The sequence below is a fragment of the Lycium barbarum genome, chromosome 1 (genome assembly GCF_019175385.1).
Source record: "Lycium barbarum isolate Lr01 chromosome 1, ASM1917538v2, whole genome shotgun sequence".
In the NCBI taxonomy this organism is placed as follows: domain Eukaryota; kingdom Viridiplantae; phylum Streptophyta; class Magnoliopsida; order Solanales; family Solanaceae; genus Lycium; species Lycium barbarum.
The window spans coordinates 20,801,277-20,822,164 of NC_083337.1; the positions used below are offsets into that span (position 1 = coordinate 20,801,277).

The following is a 20,888-nucleotide window of genomic DNA, read 5'->3' on the forward strand; positions in this document are numbered from 1 at the left end:
AGACAATAATCTGATAGCAATATTATTTAGATGTGAGTATTAATCCAATTAACCGGTAGGGATTGGTGAATTTGAGCTGAAGAAGATTGATATTTTAGACATGAAGGAATGCTCTTCCCCTGCTCCAACATGTTCTCTTTACAATTACTTTCCTTTTGTTTTTTAAGATAGGCTGTCCCTATTATGATACACTTCTTCATCATTTATAACATACAATTGAGTTTAATGGTTCAAAAGTGTAAAAAGTGGATCCACAAAAATAGATATAAATATATTATGTCAATAAATTGGAGAAGGTATTCATAAATAAGAGAAAAACAAAAAAAGTAGTGGACATGAATTTTTTGATTTAATCATAGGGCATCTAAGATTCACCTGCAAAACTTATGTGGCTATAGTCATGAGTTGGATGGATTAGTGCATGAACAGCTAAAGAAAAGAGAAAAAAATTACAATTAAGTGAGAATTGATACTTGTTCCTCTTGATAAATAATTAAGTTTTTAACCAAATGCATTATTAAGCCTCGTGAGTATTATTAGATCAATTCTAAAAAATATGTACATAAAATATCTAGTTTTACGGAAAGACTATATCTTCATGTGCCACAAAATTAGCTCTCTCGAGTTCAAGACATGAAACATTGATATATAGTTATAACCACAACAAGAAGTTAGGGGAAATTTCCCACATCTTTGGTCATTCTTACAAGCTTGGAGAGCTAGGATTTTTGCACCCACACTTGGGATTGAAGATTTAAAGACTTTGATGAGAAATTTCTTAATCTTTTACTCATTTAGTCAATTCCTTGCTATGTATTGACTATTTAAGTGTGTAGTATTTCATTCCAATGTTTGAAACTTGTTTTTGGAAATATACATGTCAAAGTTTTAGATTGAAACTCTTGTTATGCTTATGTATTGAATGATTTTTATTTCTAATGAAGTGGTCTTTGTTTCTTTGATTAATCTTGTTCTCTAATGTTTCTTAAGGAAGTAGCTAATCCTGGGACTCGCCCATTTACTTCGATTTGAGCTCGGAAGAGGAAAATTAAGGTAGGGAAAGATAAATTAACAAGAATTTGGGTTTTAAACCTCATCTAATAACTTGAGCCAAGAATACTAAAGTTAACTTCAATTGGTAGTGCTTAATATCATACTCTAAAGCTTGGAAAAGTTAAGAGTGAAATTCATTGATTTGGTTGGAAGACTTTCAACGAGATTTTAGAAACCATTATCTATTAACATAAACTCGCTCTTAGTTGTAAAATCGTGAAATACATTGGATCGTTACTTGAGAGTAATTTCCCTTGTATCCATGCTTGTGGCCATTGATCATTTTACTTGTTTTCTATGTTAGTTTACATTTTCGCATTAGTTGTAATTTTATTAAAAACAAAATATATCAAGTGTTCGGTTTAGTTTAGAAAGTGAAAAATCCTTACTTGCTTGATCCCATATTATATTGTTTTCAGTGGAATTCGACCCCGACTCATAGTTGAGTAAATTAAATTGCATACGACCGTGTACACCTTCTCTTTGAGGAGTGGATTTGGACGTTATCATATGCAAAGGAGAAACCAAGGGATCAAACTGATTCATTAAAGGAAAAAAAAACCCTCTTCATTGATCTATTTATTTTATTTTTCAATTTTTACAGCTTGTGATCTATAATTCACGATAGAACAAGACAACAAGTGAGCGTACTTTTATTCACTTTCTTCTAGCATTAAGAGCAAAAATATCTGTCAGGACCTCATGAACCAAATCATTAAACAAATCAAACTCCAAATCTAAGGTTAACTCTGCTTTCTCCTCTTCAAAATTGTTCCACCTCCCTACTCTATGCACATCCCTTATATAGGCCTCCCTTTTGTTCTCCATTTCCCACTCAAATTCCCCATTGTACTCTCCATTGATCCAAGATTTGGCTTCTCTCACTAACAATATTTCATCACTTTCATCAACATTGTTTTGAATCAATTCACGCCAAAAGAAATCCAACAAAAGTTGATCATCCAAATTTGTTTCAAAATCTTCCATACACAGGTTTCTAGTTTCTTTCAATTGGCTCAAGAGGTCATTTGCCTTTTCTTCAATGATCTCATTCATTTCTTGTTCTTGTTCTTCTTCATAATTCTCCTCTTTAAAGCTAGTGTTTCCTTTTGCAAACTTCTCAAACTCTTGAAATGTTTGCATGAGCATGCATGTTTCCCCTGTAACATAGTGGCAAATTAATCATCATTACTACGTATATATTACCTTGCCAGTTTAAATGTAAGAGATATAGTTTGAATCAACATGGAATTTATGAAAGAGATAATATACATTTTTTTTTTTGAAATTTCTAGTCTAAAAAATATGCTATGGAATGTGACTTATAAAACTTGTGGCACAAACATGTCATAACAGTTGTGCAGCTATAAAAGCTTCTCATTAAAGATAAAATGAGAAGTGTAAAGTTGATTGTTTTCAAATTTAGAAAAGTGTCATTCTTTTTAAAATGAACTAAGAAAGAAAGTGTGTCACATAAACTGGAACGGAAAGAACAACTACTAAAGAAAGTTAAATCGGAGGTAATTGATGTAATTGGAACTTACAAGAGAGATGTCCTCCTTGATCTTCACGAAATGGAGACTCAAGAACTGAGACTGGACTTTGCTGCTCATTTTCATCGGAGCATATTTGTTCCTGTTATAAGAGGCCATCAAATAAATATTATGTTATTATCTCAATTTGTTAAATCGATGACATGTATACTTCTTCACTTTTCTCCATATATTAATAATGTGCAACAATTAAACATTTATTATATCAGTCGAACAATCCATATCGCGGGGAACACCTAGTGGCAGAGCTATGTGATAGCAAGGGGGTCCAATCTATCTTTTTCTCTGAAAATTGTATTTTACAAATAGGACAAAAACTAATTCTTTTGATTATTTGTATACTGTTAAATTCCCTTGCTATAAGAGATGATCTAGGCGTAGACATTCTAATTTCTTTTCTCTTTTTAGAATTTCCTTGTATGTATTTCTGATCGCCACTAAGCACTGCTATCCTATCCTCAAAGAAAGAAAGAGGAAAGAAAGAAGGAGAGAGGGACAATTCATACCGTAAAAAAGAGCCTAGATTGTGTATATTTATCTTTGAATTTGGTATCATCTCTCGATCGAGATGCTTATTTGCTTAAAGTATTGGTAGGTACTTGTACTTATATATTTACTCAGATATGTATACAGTATATAGCTTTCATGAGATGAGGACTAAACGAGATTAATTACTCCATAATCCAATTTTTAAAAAAATTGTCAAAGTACTATATCATAGAGGCCACACCAAAAGAATAAAACTGATAACTCAGTAAATTAAACTTATACATCAAAGTACGGACGCAAAATTCATACAAGATGATGGCACAATATTAATAATAGTAATAACTCTATTAAGTTGAATATATATACATAAAAAAGAAGAACAAAATTAATAAAAAAGTTGAATAATTATTAGAGTTGAGATAGAGCTTTGAGACTCCATTAATGGAGTTATTGAAGCTTCAGCCATGGTTAGGCACAGTAGAGAAAATGATGAACCAAAAATGTGATAGTAGAGAGAGAAAGAGGAAATAAAAGTGGAATTGGGAAAATGAAAAGTGATTCATTTCTTTTGATGTGTCTTGCATATATTCACGATTACAAGTAAAGCAAAATATCTAATCTAGGCTCTAACCGACTAACTAACAAGTTAGTTGTATTCATTAAAATGTCACTGCTCAATAACTAACTTTGTGACAGACTGTCTAACTAACTTTGACTCAACTAATCAACTCAACTAGCATATAATAAATAATTGATCTCAACACGCCCCACCCCCCTCAAGTTGGAGGGGAAACATTCACCACCAACTTGTGCAAGATGGCAGAGTGCTTTGGTCCTGACAATGCTTTGGTCAAAACATCAGCCAGCTGATCGTCTGTTAGAATGTGATGAAGGCTGATAAGGCCTTCTTGCAGCTTGTCTCGAACAAAGTGGCAATCCACCTCTATATGCTTTGTTCTCTCATGGAACACTGGTTCTTTGCAATATGTACAGCTGCTTGACTATCACAAAATACTGATATAGGCAGCTTGCAATTCACAATCAATTCAGTCAGTAATCTTTCCAACCAAACTAACTCTCCTACCAATTTTCTGATGGCCCTGTACTCAGCTTCTGCTGAGGAGAGGGAAATGGTGGTTTGTTTCTTAGACTTCCAACTAATTGGATTGTTTCCCATAAGCACAACATAACCACTTACTGATCTTCTGGAGTCGGGGCATGCAGCCCAGTCTGAGTCATAATATCCAGTAATGGTGCAGTCTAGGTCCTTGGATAAGAAAATACCCAGTGTAGGATCATTCTTCAAATACCTCAGTACATGGAATGCTGCTTTCAGATGAGGTTCCCTGGGTGCTTGCAAGAATTGACTCAAGTGTTGAACACTAAAGGCAATGTCCATTCTAGTGTTGGTCAAGAAATTCAATTTCCCTATCAGCTTCCTGTAATATGTAGGATCGCTCAATAGTTTTCCTTCACCAGATCTGAGCTTCACCATGGGATCAAGAGGTGAAGCTACTGCTTTACAACTTGCACAATCAAACTCCTTAATTAGATCTGTGGCAAACTTCTTCTGAGATATTAGTACACCATCACTTTTATAGAGTATCTCAAGCCCCAGAAATAATGTAGCTTGCCTAAATCCTTAATCTTGAACTGTGCATGTAGAAAAGACTTCAAGGATGTAATCTCACTGAGGTCAGTTCCCGTTAATATCACATCATCAACATAAACAACAACAAAAACTGTAGAATGACCACTTTTTCTGTAAAATAAGGAATAATCACTATTTGAATGGGAGTAACCTCTGGAGCATAATGCTTGTGCTATCTTATCATACCATTGTCTACTTGCCTGTTTCAGGCCATATAATGATTTATTCAACTTGCAAACTAACCCTTCTTCATTCACCAAAAGGCCTTGTGGGATGTCCATGTACATTTTCTCATGCAAATCACCATGAAGGAAGGCATTGTTGACATCCAACTGGTATAGATCCCATCCCCTCTTTACTGCTAAACTAATTAATGTTCTAAGTGTGGTCATCTTTACTACAGGTGAGAAAGTCTCATTGTAGTCTACCCCAGCTTGCTGTGTGTATCCCTTCACTACTAGTCTAGCTTTGTATCTTTCAACTATGCCATCAGCCTTATAATTAATTTTATATACCCACCTGCATCCTATTGCTTTCTTACCTGTAGGCAACTTCACTAGATTCCAAGTTTTGTTAGCATACAGTGCTTCAAATTCAAGTGTCATTGCTTCCTGCCAAGCAGGTTCCATAACTGCCTCCTCATATGAGCATGGCTCATTATCATGTGAAATGTGTTTAATTGGTTGCTGACTGTTGGTGGTGAGGCTGGTGAGAGACATGTGATGGTCAGTATTATGATCATGGTCATGAGATGTCCTAGGCTGTAACTCTGGCAAAAGGTAATTGTAGTCTCTCAGAGTGCTAGAAATAGTGTGAGTTCTGCTAGTTCTTCTAGGTGCAGGGGTGTGGTGTGTATTGGTTGGTTGAGTGACATGTCCAGTGATGTGCCTAGGGGAAGATGAGTCTATATGTTCACTGTTGGTGGTTGAGGGGTTAGGTTCTGTCACATGATGGATATGAGTATTTGGCAAGGGGTGAGTAGTTTCAAGAGGTGTTGGTACAACAGTGTTGGTGACAGTATTGGTGGTGTGATCATTCACTTTAGAGAGCTTGACAAGGGCACTGATTGTAGAGTCTAAAAATTTTGAATGCACATCAAGTCGTTTCAAAATTGTATTGAAATTAGAATCAGGAAATGTAATAGCACAAGGAAACACATTTTCATAAAATGACACATCTCTGGAAATGTGGATTCTTTTGGTGCTCAAGTCTAGTACTTTGTATCCTTTTGTGTTGAAGGGGTAGATCTTGGTTCAAATTTTTCTAGATGAGTCTTAAGGTTATTAGGAAAACAAAGGCAGCCAAAGGATCTAAGATGTGAGTATGTGGGTTGTTTTTTATACAAATTTCAAAAGGGCATTTGTCCTGGAGAACCAAAGTAGGAAGTCTGTTTATGAGGTAAGTTGCTGTTAGAATGCACTCACCCCAATATCTGAGTGGAAGTCTGGATTGATATAATAGTGTTCTTGCAGTTTCAAGGAAATGTTTGTGTTTTCTTTCCACTACACCATTTTGTTGTGGTGTATATGGACAGGTCTTTTCGTGTATGATTCCCTTTTCTTGTAGGAAATTGGTGGTTTCATTATTGGTGAATCCTGATCCATTGTCAGTTCTTATTTTTTTTATTTTTTTTGTCTTGAACTGATTTTCTATGAGTGTGACAAAGGCTTTCAATGTCTGTAGGGTACTGCTTTTGCAACTTAACAGTTGAGTCCAGGTTGACCTACTAAAGTCATCAACTATAGTCAGAAAATACTTGTGATTGTCATGAGTTGGTATATGATAGGGACCCTATATGTCCAGATGCAGTAGGTCAAATACTTTGGTTGAGGTAGTGGTGGTCTTTGGTGGGAAAGGCAACCTTGCCTGCCTGGCCATGGGACAGACAGTGCATAGGAAAGGTTGCTTGGGTGAAAACTTGGCTGGTATGGTTTTGATGCTCATCATCTTCACAAAAGGTACATGACCTAGCCTGTTATGCCATAAGTGATCCACACAGTTTCCATGAGACATGCAGGACATAAGAGATTTAACAGAAACATTAGAAGAAACAAATTCATTGATATATGCAGGTTTATTATGACAAGTTCCTTTATTACATGAATGACTACTATTGACACATGAACTAGAACCAGTGGGTGGAACTTGTTTACTGTAGTTAGAAGAGTAGGGAGTAGAAGTAACAGTACGGCAATTGTGACATCTTGAGCAAAGGAAATAGAGCCCATTCTTTGCTCTACCAATCTCCAGAGGGCTCTTCATTGAAGGGCCCTGCATTAAACAAGAGAAACTGCTGAAACTAACAATTCCTTTTATTTGCAAGGCAAGACAATGCACAGAATTAAGTTGAATTTAAAACTGGGAACAAACAGCACTTTGTACAAGGTCAGTTTTGAAGTCAAACATGCATCACCAACTTTTGTCACCCTTACTCTATATCCATTTGGTAATGTGACTAGGAAGGGGTAAGGTAATGGTCTAATGTTGGTAAGGAGGGTTCTGTTATAGGTCATGTGATGTGATGCCCCTGAGTCTATAATCCATGAACACAGTCACATAATAGATTGTCAATCTCAGTTATAGAGGAATAGCAAGCTATGATACCTGCAAAATTGACAGCTCCACCAATGATGTTATCTGCAGCTTCCTTTGCAGACTGTCCAGTTGAGTTTCCACCTTGGATCTGGATGTGTTCCAACAGGTTGAGCAACTGATCATATTGTTGTTTAGTCAGTACATGGCCCTGCTTACTATAAGTTTGATTGTTGGTAGTCTCATAGTTCTTCCTTTTGTTAGTGCCATCATGGTTTCTTCCCATTTCTTCTGGCATCCCATATGCATTTGCAGCTGAACCAGTGTGTGAAGTATTATTCTTTCCCTTTGTGAACTTAAAATCAGCAGGAAAACCATGCAATTTGTAGCATTTATCCTTAGTGTGACCAGGTCTTTTTCAGAACTCACAAAACAAGTTGAACTTGTTTGGGGGCCTGCTACCAGAGCCTTTATATGAGTTGTGGCCTGGATTGTAGTTTGGTTGTAATTTGTTCTGAAATGAGTGCTGGTACTTGCAGCATTTACATGCATTGCAGTGGACTCTAAATTCAGTCGGTTGTAAAGTCTAACTTCTCTTTGTTTCTCCTCTTGAGACAAAATGGAGAAGGACTAAGCCATAGTGGGCAAAGGATTCATCATGAGAATACTACATCTAATCACTGTGTACACCTCATTGAGTCCCATCAAGAACTGGATGAGTCTCCTATCTTGTTCTGCTTTATGCATTTTAGTTTTTCCACCACATGTGCATAGACAAGTGCATTGGGAGTTGATGTCCAAAGTACTGATTTCCTCCCACAATTTCTTAATTTTTGTATAGTATCCAGTAATGTCAAAGTTACCTTGAGTGAGTTCATTGATTTCTCGTTAGAGTTGGTACAATTTTGCTCCATTTGTTTGGTCATATCTATCCTCCAATTCCTTCCATAATTCCCTTGCATTGTTAACGTATTGTAAGCTGTCACTTAGGTCCTTTGATAATGAGTGCAAAATCCACGAGGTGACTATATCATCAGACCTTTCCCATTGTGCATAGGTAGCTGATTTTGGATTAGGTTTCTCAACCTTACCATCAATGAATCCCAATTTATTTTTCACAGAAAGTGCTCTAAGCATTCCTCGTCTCCAAGATCTGTAACCAGTTCCATCAAACACTGATGGCAAAATTGAAGATCCAGCATTCTCTGATGGATACATATACAAGGGATTGGTTGAATCTACTGTTTCTTGATTTCGATCACGGTTTGTTTATTCGACAATAGGTGTCATTATTTTCACTTGAGTTAGGGGATTGTAAACAGTTGATTTCGAATAGGATACTAAAAATTGACTTAGAATTCAAAAGAAATGAAGAAATATCAAGAGAACAACAATTGATATGATATTTATCAGACTAGTACAGAGGAGGTATCACGAGAACAACAATTGAAACTTGTTATCAACAGAATAAGTAGAAATCAAACAAAATTGTGATTGAGAACTGAGAAATTTGACAAGTTCTAACCTAAGAATCACAATTCAATGAATTAGGAACAAAACAAATGAAATTGACCTGTTAATGTGATATCTGATCGAAACTTTGAAGATTGAATGCGGAATTCGAGCTTCACAGGCTCTGATACCATATTAGAGTTGAGATAGAGCTTTGAGACTCCATTAATGGAGTTATTGAAGCTTCAACCATGGTTAGGCACAGTAGAGAAAATGATGAACCAAAAATGTGATAGTAGAGAGAGAAAGAGGAAATAAAAGAGGAATTGGGAAAATGAAAAGTGATTCATTTCTTTTGATGTGTCTTGCATATATACACGATTACAAGTAAAGAAAAATATCTAATCTAGGCTCTAACCGACTAACTAACAAGTTAGCTGTATTTACTAAAATGCCACAACTCAATAACTAACTTTGTGACAGGCTGTCTAACTAACTTTGACTCAACTAATCAACTCAACTAGCATATAATAATCAATTGATCTCAACAATAGTGCGGGTCGAGTTCGTCGCACCGAGCTTGCCTAGTGCGGGTTACCTCTCCTGTGTGGTTTGCGAGCTATTGCATAGGAGCTGGGTTTACCCTGTGCGCACCCGAAGGGTAGCGGTTGCGGGTTCCCATGTCATAAAAAAAATTAATAAAAAAGAAACATATTACCTTTGAGTCCAATTTGATTCCTCGTCTCTCCCATGCAACAACTACGACCGACACCTACTTCAAGTAGATTACTTTTACCATAACATTCATCAATTATTTCACTATGCCAACAAGATAAATCCTCAGCAGTAAAATCACTGTCACACCAACTAGATATCTGGCTGCTTGTGGCAATACTAGTGGTGGTTGTCGTGGCGGTGGCGGTGCACCTATAAGTGTAATCTAACGGTGTAGATTTCTTTTGCACTAGGTCCCTAGATGATTTCCATTGTAAGATATCTTTGACTTTGACTGTAACTGAGACTTCATGGTTCTTAATATAGTTCTCGTTGTTCTCTTTGTAGTTCCTTCTTGTTCTTGATAGTTTTCTTGAAATGCTTCTAGGTAAATTGGATGGGGATTTAACGGAGGAAAACAGTAAGAACTTAACAATGTTTATGATCTTGTGAATGGCTGATATAGTAGCTGAAGCAGCTCTAGATGAACGACTTCTGAGTAGTTGAGATGATTTTTTGTTCAAAACTCTGGAATTACATTGGGTGTGTTGTTGTTGTTTTTGAGGGTAAGAAGGGGAATCATCTTCGAGGAAATCTTTAAGAAATTTTGGTGGACACTCGAAAGAAAATCTTGCTTGCGGACTAGGACATGAAGAAGACATGGCACAATTTTTTTATTTTTCTGAATCGAGGGTGTAATAGAGAACTTGAGATCGATCTAAACAATCAATCGAAGGAGCAAATTAAGCTTAGACCCTTTACTTTATATAAGGTGCACTCACGAATAATGTCAGGAAATTGCAAAAAAGGTAGAAATTGGGAACTAGGATCTTTCTTTCTTTATGTTGTGAGTAAACCCGTTAACCGGGTTAACCGGAACAGGACCGGTAACCGGTTAGGGAACTGGACCGGTAACCGGTTAGGGAACCGGTTAGGGAACTGGACCGGTAACCGGTTAGGGAACTGGACCGGTAACCGGTTAGGGAACCGGCCGGTTTCCGATTTTTTAACCGGAACCGTTTAACCGGTTCCGGTTTACCGGTTTGAAACCTCAAATCGGAACCGGTCCGGTTCAAAGTCTCCAAAACCTTTTTGTTTTTTGTTTTTTGTTTTTTGTTTTTTGTATTATATATATATATATATATATATATATATATATATATATATATATATATATATATATATATATTATAGTATTTATTAGTATATTGTAGGTATATTTACATATGTTATACAAGTTTATAAGTAAAGTTTAAATATTTACTGACTAACAGGCTAACAGCAAGTCAGCAATACAGAATATAAGTGTATACATATACATATATATATATATATATATATATATATATATATATATATATATATATATATATATATATATATATTAGTGTTATACTACATATACCTAAAATATAGTAAGAATATACGTATATATATCAATATACTTAGGTTATATAACTTTTATATATATATATATATATATATATATATATATATATATATATATATATATATATATATATATATATATATATATACATAGATATATATACATAGATATATGTTTAAGTATACTATATATACTTATAACTTATGTTATTTATAGCTTAATTTTTTTCTAAGTTTATAAATTCGTATATACGTATACATACATACATATATATATATATATATATATATATATATCTGTGTGTGTGTGTGTTTAAGTTATACTTATAGTATACTATACATTATAAGTATATTCTTAATATATTTTAGTTATTTTTCAAGTATATAACTTTCTAGTTTTTATTTTTAATATGAACACAAGTAAATAGAAGAAAGCTCAATGAGCCATATATTTTATTCATTCTTGGATAACATTTATTTGCAAGTTGTAGTTTTATTTAACTTGCAAATAATACATGAGTTGTACAGAAATAGTAGAATAATAAAATCACCAATTTTGAACCATTTCGTTAATTTCCCCCACATCATATTCGGTCATGGAAATATCTTCAAAGTCTTCCATTTGGTCCGGTCCACTAGCTATCAAATCTTCAATTTCTTCCTCTTCGCCTTCCTCCGCTTCTAAGTTTTGGTTGCGTCGCTCCGATCTTATCTAATCGCGAATGCACACTAGTACTTGCAAGCTAAAGCCGGATAATGAATGTCTATGGTCTCCAATTTGCTGTCTTCCTTGGCTAAATGTGCTCTCCGAAGCCACAGTTGATACTTGAATCGTAAGGATATCTCGAGCCATTCTTGAAAGTACCGGATAGCTTGCCTTGTACTTCTTCCACCATGCTAAGACGTCCAAGTCATCCAGTTCCTTGATATCCACATTTGGCTGCATCAAATAAAAGTTATATTCATCAAAGTTTGCAGTACAAGAAGAAGTTGGCTGTGAATGTAAAACTTTTAAACCCGACAAGCCCTTTTTGCTACTCCGAGAAGTCGTAGGGCGTGGAGCAACGGGTGTAGCACGTTCTTCCAAACTAGAATAATGAGTAAAAACTTTTATAAACTCATCATCAATAGCGAGTTCGGCTTCAGCTAAAGATGGTTGAACTCCCTCTTCAATTTCTAAAAATGTATAAATTTGACTAACCAAACTTTTAGTATAAGACACTTTTAAACAAAGATTTAAAAGAGAACCCAATATAAATAAAGTTGGGATGGGAAAAAATACTTCTTAAATTTGATTATCATTTCAAAAATAGCCACTTGATAACCGGGTTTATATTTATACTCTTGTAAAACTCTAGCTATTTCCGCTAAGTAGGCTAAAATTCCGGTTACCGTGGGATAGAATTGTCTAGAAAAAGCAAGAGTTGCATTATAAAAAAATTCTAAGAGTTCAACACATTCTTTAACATCTTCCCAATGCGAAAAATTTAACCAATCATCACTATCAGTATTATATTTGTTGTGAACTTGTTGTATGGGAATCCTATACTCATATGCTTGTTGTAGCATAATGTAAGTGTAGTTCCACCTAGTCTCAATTTCTACTTGAATTTTCCTAGATCTAAGGTTATTTTCCACACAAGCATTCTTAAAATCTCTAATTCTTCCCCTATTAGCATTACAAAAAAGAAACACAACCGCATCTCTAACTTTTTGAACAGAATCTTCAAAATGCACAAGACCATATTTAACAATTAAGTTTAAAATGTGACAACTACATCTTGCATGAAAAATATTTCTTAGCGGAGGGTTTAGTTCTCTTTTTATAAGACCTATCGCCTTTGTATTATTAGAAGCATTATCTAAAGCAATACAAAGTGTTTTTCTATAAATGTTAAAAAATCTCATAATAGTAGACATTGAATCCGCTAAAAAAATTTCATCGTGACGACCTTTTCCTTCATCATATAAAAAAGCTATAATTATTTTTTGCATAACCAGTTGTCATCAACCCAATGACATGTAATAGCAAAAAAATCTAACTTGTTAAGACTAAGACCCAAATCAGCGGTAAGACAAACATTACAATTTAAAGAATTAAATACATGGCGCAAATAAAATCTATATTTTTTTAAACAAATCTATAGCATCGGCTCTATAAGTACTTCTAGGAATACCCTCAAATAACGGATTATAACAACGTTGAATGTAAGTAACAAACCCCAAACCTGAGGGAAAGGAAAATGGTAAACAATCATAAGCTACCATTTTAGCTATTTCTACACGCTCTTTTTTCTTGTCATACTTAAAATTTCTACTGGTTCGTGGGTCTAGCGTCATTTGAATACCCCCCCACATTTGAACCCGTTTGCTCTCCCCAAACATCCATATGTTTGGTTCTCATATGACCATTTAGTGTACCCGTTCCACCATCCTTACCAGTTCCTTGCTTAAAACTAAATACTTGTCCACATAAGGTACATGTAGCTGATTGGTTTTCCCTATTCTTAGTCATAAGTTTCCAAACTTTAGCTGTTGGCTTACGAGTTCTAGGCGGTTTGTCTTGTGTATATGATTGTGCAAGACATGTATCTCCTATAGGATTTTCGGGGGGTTGTGTTTCTTCATCATCATCATCTTCATTAAAAGTGTCGGTAAAATGTTGTTGCATTGCCTCATGACCTAAAAGTTGATTATTTCCACCAACATCAATACCTAAATTAGGTGTTTCTTCCACAAATGTTTCCTCATTAAGCCCACCCCTAACAATACCACTACTACTACCGACACCACGTCTTAATCTCTTTGACATTATTAAATAGAATTAATTTAAATCACAATCAAATAAATCACAAGAAAATAAATTACAATAAATTAAATTGCTAGAATTAAATTGCGAAAAATAAATTGCTAGAATTAAATTACGAAAAATAAAGATAGAGTTGGAACGAAGGTACCAAATTGCCGGATTAATTTCCAACAAAGTGAAGGCGGCTAGAATTGCAAATCCACCAAAGCTACTTCGGATTGTTGCAAAATCACCAACTCCACCAACAATATTATAATTGCAAAATTAATAATTGAAAGTTGAAACTATAATAAGACTTTGTGGCTAATTATTGCAAAGAAACTATAATTGAGAGATTGAGATTTGAGAGAAAGAGAAGAAGAGTGAATTGGTGTGAATTAAAATGAAAATGAAGAAGGGTTTATATAGGGGTGGGGGATGAGTTAAAGTGTTAAAAAAAAGTTTGGGGGTTGGGGGGCCAAAAATTAATTTTATGACCGTTTGGCAACGGCCATTTTTGCAAATGGACCGTTGCCAACGGTCCATTAACGGACAAGGCCCAACGCCCAACCCCAACGACTATAATTTTTTTTTATTTCACCCGTTTAACCGGTCCGGTTCCGGTTTCAAAAAAATCGGAACCGAACCGGTAATAATTAAACGGTTAACCGGAACTGGTTAACCGGTTCTACCGGTTCTAGTTCCGATTTTACCGGTCCGGTTACCGATTTTAACCGGTTTAACCGAACCAGTTGACGGGTTTAGTTGTGAGTTACTATAATAACACATATGTATGTGGAATGGTCCTCAAGGCGAAAAATCGATTCGATGAATCTAGAGAAAGAAGACAAACCACACGTAGAAGCATGGATGCTTCAATAACTAGGACTAGGATCTTTATTTAGTTCGTAGTATTATAATATTAAATATGTGTTCAGTAAGTCATAACTTGATCACAATATAATTACGCATGCGCTCAAAGAATATCGCACAGATCTAAGATTTTTAAAATATGGGTGCTCCAAAAATAAGAGAAAAAAAGAAGTATATATTAAATGGGAATTAATTGATCTCAATTCTTAAGGATAAATAACTCAACATTCAACTTTCAACTAAGTATACCATTTAGAACCTGTTTGGATTGACTTATTTTAGGTGCTTTTAAGTCAAAATAGCTTTTAAGCACTTTTGTATTGTTTGGGTAAAATAAAAAAGACTTTTAAACACTTATTTTTAAGCCAAAATGACCATTTTTTTGTGCGGATTGCCCTTCTTTTGGGGTGGTCTTTAAATTTTGCCCCTCATATTTGTGGTCTTTAAATTATGCCCCTCATATTGCTGGTCTTTAATTTTTGCCATTCGCATTGCAACTCTGAGCGTTCACACAGAAATCATGAGGTTCTGAGTTCGAAATCCCGCTCAAGCATAAATTTAAAAAAAAAAATTGCAAGGCAAAGTTTGGGTCATGTGTATGCCGGACCCGACATACTCTTAACAATTAAAGAATTACCAAATTTATGCCGGACCTGGCATACTCATGCCTTATGGGCAGATTTGGCATAAGTATGCCGGGTCCGGCATAACTTTGGTAATTCCTTCACAAGTTTATGCCAGTGGGGGCATACTTTTAATGGGCAAACTTTAATGCCAGACTCGACATAAACTTGTGAAGGAATTACCAAAGTTATGCCGGACCCGACATACTTATGCCAAGTCTGCCCATAAGGCATAAGTATGCCGGGTCCGGCATAACTTTGGTAATTTCTTCACAAGTGTATGCCAGTGGGGGCATAGCGAAATTTAAACTCTACCTTGCGATTTTTTTTTTTAAATTTTGACTGTGTGGGGGTTCAAACCTGGAACCCATGAGTTTTAGCCGAAGGGCAAAATTTAATGATTTTAAAGATGAGGGGCAAAATTTAAAGACCACCCCAAAAGAAGGGCCCTAAAATGACAAACATAAGCATAAGCTCGAATTTCTAACTTATGACTTTTGACTTATAAGTCAAAAATCATAAGCCCATCCAAACGGGCTCTTAGCCTTTTTAGAGCATGGTGCCAGCAGATAATATTAGACCAATTTTAAAAAATATATACATAAAATATCTAGTTTTAAACAGAGACCACGAGTTCATGTGCACCCTAATTTAGGCCTAAATCCGGCCCTGGGCATGGCGGATAAAAATATGAGCAATTAGGATTTATTAATTAACATAAAAAATATCAGGTGATTTTTTTTCTTCTAATCAATCTAAGTTTTATTAGGTAAAATTATTTGATATTTATATTAGTTGTAGCCAACACATATCAAAAATAGTTGAGATGTGCACGACTAGATCACTTTAACACCACCATTATTTTTATAAACCTCAGATTTAACGTGGTATAGTATTTGGGTGTTCGAAGGATGTCGGTAATGAGCCCAGAGAAGTAGAGATTTGACTGACTTCGTATTTACTGTATATATATCTGCAGATTTTTTCTTGTCAGTTTTTTGTTTCCAATCACACGTAAAGAGTCGAGGTAATTACTATGTGCCTTCATTATCAAAAAATTTAATTATGATGGACAAGTTTCTGAACAGTACTCAGCTTAAATTGTGTCAAGGATTATGGTAATACATAATTCTGGGGGTAAATGCTTCGAAATTGCAAATTTAATGCTTTATAACTTTCACTTTTAAATTTTCCTGCTTGTTATTATACACTCTTGAAGAATAATTTATTATCAACAGATTACATATATGTAATATGAAAAGTATTAATTTGGGAAACTTACGGTGCAACCTTTATTTTTTGATGGCTAACAAACAAATTAAACTTAGTTAAGCTTTAAGACAACGAATTATAAAATCATTTTTTCTTGAGGTTAATGTGTCGGCTTGTTAAGTAATAAGGATGTGACATAGCTTGATCCTAACTGGAATCTTAAATAAGATGATTGTGCTTCATTTTATAGTCGCAATCAGATCTAATTTATTTTGAGATATGAAAAGATTGACACCACAAACAAGCATCACTTTGTTTGACTTTGCTAACTTTGACGGTGTGTTTTGTCCTTTTGACAATTAAGGATGGTTTTTCCTAAGCCTTAGATTAAATAAACACGGAGATGCAAAAACTATCTGGCTTTTTGGAGCGTAGTGAGTTGAGGAAATATGACGAAGCATGGAAGACCCTTCCTTTGTGTTGGGTAAAAAATGTGAAGAGTTATGGACCAAAACATTTTTGTGTCCGTGCAACTTGATGTGCTAATGCCATATTCACAAAAAAAAAATATATATATTATGTGTTTCACACAGCTAGTGTTGAGAATGTATGCTATGAAAGATAGGATCGAGTTTGATATATCAACCGCTTATAAGTCCACAATGACTACACGATATGAATTTTGATTTGGTGAACTAAAGTTAGTCTTAGGTGTAATAGGATTCCCAGTTACTGCGCGCGATCGTATAATGAGGTGCTCCTCGTCGGTTATAATTGGAACGACGCGAGTTCTCAATTCAGAAAGATGAAGGCTAACTATTCCTTTTTGGAACGAAAAGAAGAAAGGATGGTCGTAGATCACTGATGTCGAATTCACAAAAAAGATCATATGTGAAAGAATCGTCATACAACTGACATTAATTGTGTGACTTTTTTCCTCACAAATTAGTGAACCCAAATCGTTAGCTTTTAGGTCCACTAACTCTTGATCCAGGCAAAAAAAATCTCACACAATTAGTGTTAATTGCATGAGACATAAAATAAAAAATTCCCTATAAACCTATTGGTGAAAGATTGAACATGCATTCCCGAAACAGTACATTTCGGACTAAATGATTAAACAGTGAAAGAATAAACAGATATTTATAAAAATAAAATCAACCTTGTCTCCTCTCACTCTATCATGAAAATCTGCCTAAGTGACAAATACTCACAGGCTAATGGCACGTGCAGTTTGGTCTCTTCCTAGATATCTAAGATCCAGTTAAGCCAAGGTATCCAATGTCATTATGTTGATCTCTTTTCGTTGGACGACCCCCGGTTAGGATGATTTCAAGTCGGTAAGAGAAAATTTCTCCAACTTTATCACTCAATCAGTATATTAACAGGAGCCTTAGGCCTCATTCGTTTGGACTTAACAGAAGAATGATTCAAGTCTGAGGTCATTAAGTACACTGTTAACGTTAAGATTTAAGTATTTATTTAGTCTGAATTATTAAGATCTTCAATAAAATCTTAATTTCATTAAGATGTACTAGTCTCTGGGCACGTGTGTGCCGAGTTATCTAGTATGCTTTGGAAAATAATATAAGTATTATCAAATTAAAATTTTGAATATATAATTATACATGAAAGATCATAGTACAAGTTTTTGTGAAGAGTCAATATCAATTGTTGGTGATTTGTTTTTCGAGGTCGAGCTGATTATATATTGAATATATGAAGATGAACAATCAAACATATCAAAAAAGCTGAGAAAACTAAGTCCGAAAAGTTTGAACTCAATTAAACGTTAGAGATATTTTAAAAAATATACAGCTTTTGAAAATATTTACGCCACTTAGCCCAATATACATATTATTAGTTTCTGTGAACGTGTATTGCACGTTGATCTCCAATCATTCTTATAATTAGTAGTAGAGCTAGAAATTCAATTAAGAGAATTCAAAAAATAAATTTCTTCTGTCAAAGGGATACACAATTCATATTCATGCAAAAAAAAAATAAAAAAAATTAGTATCCTATTTACATAGTACATTTTTCAACAAAGGGGTTCACTCACCCCTCTGCCTCCGTACCATTTTTTTTCTTCCCCCCTCCCCCTTTTTGTTTTTTTAATTCAACCACTAAGAAGACTTAGTGGGTATTTATTTAGGAATAATAAAAAAAAGCAATCCATCAGCTGTCTTAAAACATAAAAAAAAAAAAACAACAAAATTCAGCTAACTGTCGACCAACAAAAAACACCAAAGGAAAATTAGGAAAGTTCTCTATCAGTGGTTCTTCGATGTAACGCCGGCGACGCCTAATCGGACTTCACCCAAGTGCAAATGCAAGCTTCTATGCTTTGGATTCACTTTTTCGCATCTCAAACTCTCACCAGATGCGTGAAAACCATTGCCATGGAGTTGAATCTCTGAGAAGGCCAAATCTGTCCTTTCAGGTAAAGTTTCTACCACCCACTTCAAATCTTCCTAATAAAGTTCCCATGATGTTAATTGCTTGGAGTCTTGAGTTAGAATCTCCTCCTTTCTATAGAAAACATTTTCTAGTTACCGCTGAGAATGATTCTATCTACATAGATCTGTTGTGCTGCTACAATGATGATTATTGATCCTATATCACTCTGTAATCTGTCTAAATTTCTGATTAATTCCTCACACTCTTTATTCTCCCAGTGCTTAGAGTATATTTGAGTTAAGTTACCATCATCTAAGATAGATGATGTTAACATTCAATCCAAAATATCTCTAATCACCTATAGAACAAGAATGTAAAGTTTCAACACAGACCCTTCATTGTACTCTGAATGCTTGATATTGCTATTTCATTTGTTTCCCATCTATTGCTATTTCTACAATGGAATGAGCCACAGACGGATACCACCATTAGTAGTCCTAACAATTTCTGGGTTGCAAAGTCAAATCTGCATATCATTGTATCCAGAGTTTTTGCCATTCCTGAATCTTAAATTAGGGACTTGATGCTTGTCTAGATTAAGTAATTTCCTCCCTACACTAGGCAGATCAGAAAATGTGTTAAAACTTGTTGTACCAGCAAAACCAAAAGCTATGTTAGTTAAGAAATCAGCCACTGTATTGCCTTCCCTGAAATCATGCTGGATTACTACATTAAAACCTTCCATCAGTTTCTTTATTCTATCCACCAATGTAATAATACACCAAGGAGTTTCCCACTTTCCTTCCACTATGTTCTTCATCAACAAAGAGTCAGTTTCCATGATTAAAGGATGTAAATCCTTTTCCACACAATATCTTAATCCTTCCAAAACTGCTCTTGCTTCAGCCACCACATTGGTACTTTGTCCAACTCCCTGGTATTGTGCATATACTAAATCTCCATTACAATCCCTCACACAAAAGCCATAGGAACTAGGGCCTGGATTCCCTTTAGACGCACCATCAGTGTTACATTTATACCATCTCTCAAAGGGAAATTTCCAACATACAGTTTTAGTACATAAAATAGGCATGTATCCTTCTAAGAAAGAAATCAAATCAGGCCATAAGAAGGGATGTTATTAAGCCAAGGATAAGTCATTTTAGCAAGGTAATACAAATTATTATTGATTTCATGTATCGCCCTTTTCAGACTTACCCTTCCTCCATGTTTGATTATGTTTCTTCTCTTCCATAGTTCCCAAGTGATCATAGCTGGGACTGCATATAATATGGGCTTGAATTTCTTAGCACATTTTATCTTCCACCAGTTTCTGGCCACCTAATGAAACTGTACCATACTCATTTGTATACCCACTGCATTCTTGAACACTCTCCACACTTCTGAAGCAAAGTTTCCTGTTAGGAATAATTGTTGAACTGTCTCCTGTTGAGGATTAGAACAACAATAACATCTAGACACTACGGGAATTCTCATCCTCGTCAATTTATCATCAGTAGGCAATTAATTTCCAGAGTCTCCATAGAAAGAAGGAAATTTTAAATGGCATCCCTTTAATCCACATGTGTGTATAGTCCTCTTGTTCTTGTTTCCTGTGTGTCACTAAATTCCATGCACTATTCACTGTAAATTTCCCTGTGCTTGTTGGCATCCACCAGGGCCTGTCCCAAGTCCCTTGCAACTGATCAATATGAATTTCTGATTTAACGTGGTCTACAATATCAGAAGGGAAAGATTGATTCAACAAATCATCCTTCCAGCAATCTCCTTCTATTAGATCAATCACATCAACCAGTTCTTCATTTATTGGGTATTCTATGGGAAATAAATGATGTAATGCCCTCAATTTAGTCCAATTATCATACCACACATTGGTGTATCCCCCTTTGATTTCCCACCAAATCTCATGTTCCACAACTTCCCTCATTTCTAGCATTTTCTTCCACACTTGTGTTCTCCTCTTCCATTGAACCAAAGTAGGAATCAGTTTCTTATAGTACTTGTTCCACACGTAATTTGCCCACATAGTTGCAGTAGTTCTAAATCTCCACCATAACTTAGCAAATAGAGCATTAGAAATATCAAATAATGACTTGAATCCAAGGCCCCCTTCCTAAGTTGGTAAACATACATCCTGC

General features: G+C 35.1%; 1 protein-coding gene across 9 annotated transcripts in view; it reads left to right on the forward strand.

The window, feature by feature from the left end:
* Positions 1 to 18,228: 18,228 nt before the first annotated feature.
* The window catches only part of LOC132633062 (uncharacterized), a 32,994-nt gene continuing 30,334 nt past the window's right edge, over positions 18,229 to 20,888 (forward strand). For 2 of the 9 annotated variants that reach the window (XR_009579555.1, XM_060349281.1), the window contains exon 1: positions 18,278 to 18,772. The gene's annotated coding sequence lies outside the window, so the exon portion shown is untranslated. Of the gene's footprint in view, positions 18,773 to 20,888 lie in introns of all 9 variants that reach the window. The other 7 variants (XM_060349272.1, XM_060349264.1, XR_009579554.1 and 4 more) reach the window with 7 other exon arrangements.